Source organism: Anabrus simplex, chromosome 1, assembly GCF_040414725.1.
Source record: "Anabrus simplex isolate iqAnaSimp1 chromosome 1, ASM4041472v1, whole genome shotgun sequence".
NCBI classification, from domain to species: Eukaryota; Metazoa; Arthropoda; class Insecta; order Orthoptera; family Tettigoniidae; genus Anabrus; species Anabrus simplex.
The window spans coordinates 1,406,301,562-1,406,302,496 of record NC_090265.1 but is presented as its reverse complement, the minus strand read 5'-3'; positions in this window follow the sequence as shown (position 1 = coordinate 1,406,302,496).

Sequence of the window (935 nt, the reverse complement as noted above, 5' to 3'; positions counted from 1 at the left end):
CTAGCGCACAGCGCGCCGCAATTTCGTTTCAGCAGGGACGAGCCTAAGCCTGTACACAGTGTATAGAAACAGGTAGCAAGCCCGCCAGTATCGGTCCTACGGAGTTGCACGAGACCAGCAAGTCCCCTATCGAAAAACAATTCTAAATGTCCCCGTTAGATTGCACCACTCTGCAGAGATGACTTCATCCCTGCTTTCTCTCCTCTCGCAACGGTAATTTTTCCACTAGGGTAAGTCGTACCGCACCACCCGCAATGTTACCAACATTAGTAATTCATCGGATATCATAACCATTTTTTCTTATTCAAAAATTTGTTTTGAGGATGTACTTTCGGTGGAAATGTTCTCTCATCAGCATACTGTAACTTTATGTTAAACGTTTGTCAACCGTAAAACGAGCTTTGTGCCAACAATTTCACATGTGGGTAAACGGCAGGACTATGGTCACGTGGAGTTGTACGCGTTATTGTAGACGTTATGTTTACATTTATCACGTTTTTGGTGTGTTTTGAGGTGATTGGGTGTTTTGGTTCTAGATATTTTTTCTGTGCATTATTATAACTGATGGATTCTGGATTCTGAGTATGAGTTCGTCACAAACCTGCCGGTGTTTGTGTAGTTTAGTTTGACTATTTGTTGGTGTCGTTAACACTAGTACTGTATTAGTACTGTATTTATAGATATTTTGTTATAACTGAATGTTTGGTTTTAGATATGAACTTTTCAAGGCGTAATCTCATGTGTAGTGGAGTGTAAGTGAAAATAAATACTGTAAGTAATTTACAAGTTAGAGAGAATTTCCAGCTTTCTGATGAGGAGAAACTTACCGTAAAGAAATTCGGAAGACCATTACCGGACTTAAATATTGTGCAGAATATTAATACTGGAAATCGGCAGTTTATGGGGGTGTTTAAAAGGGATATTTATACAAATAG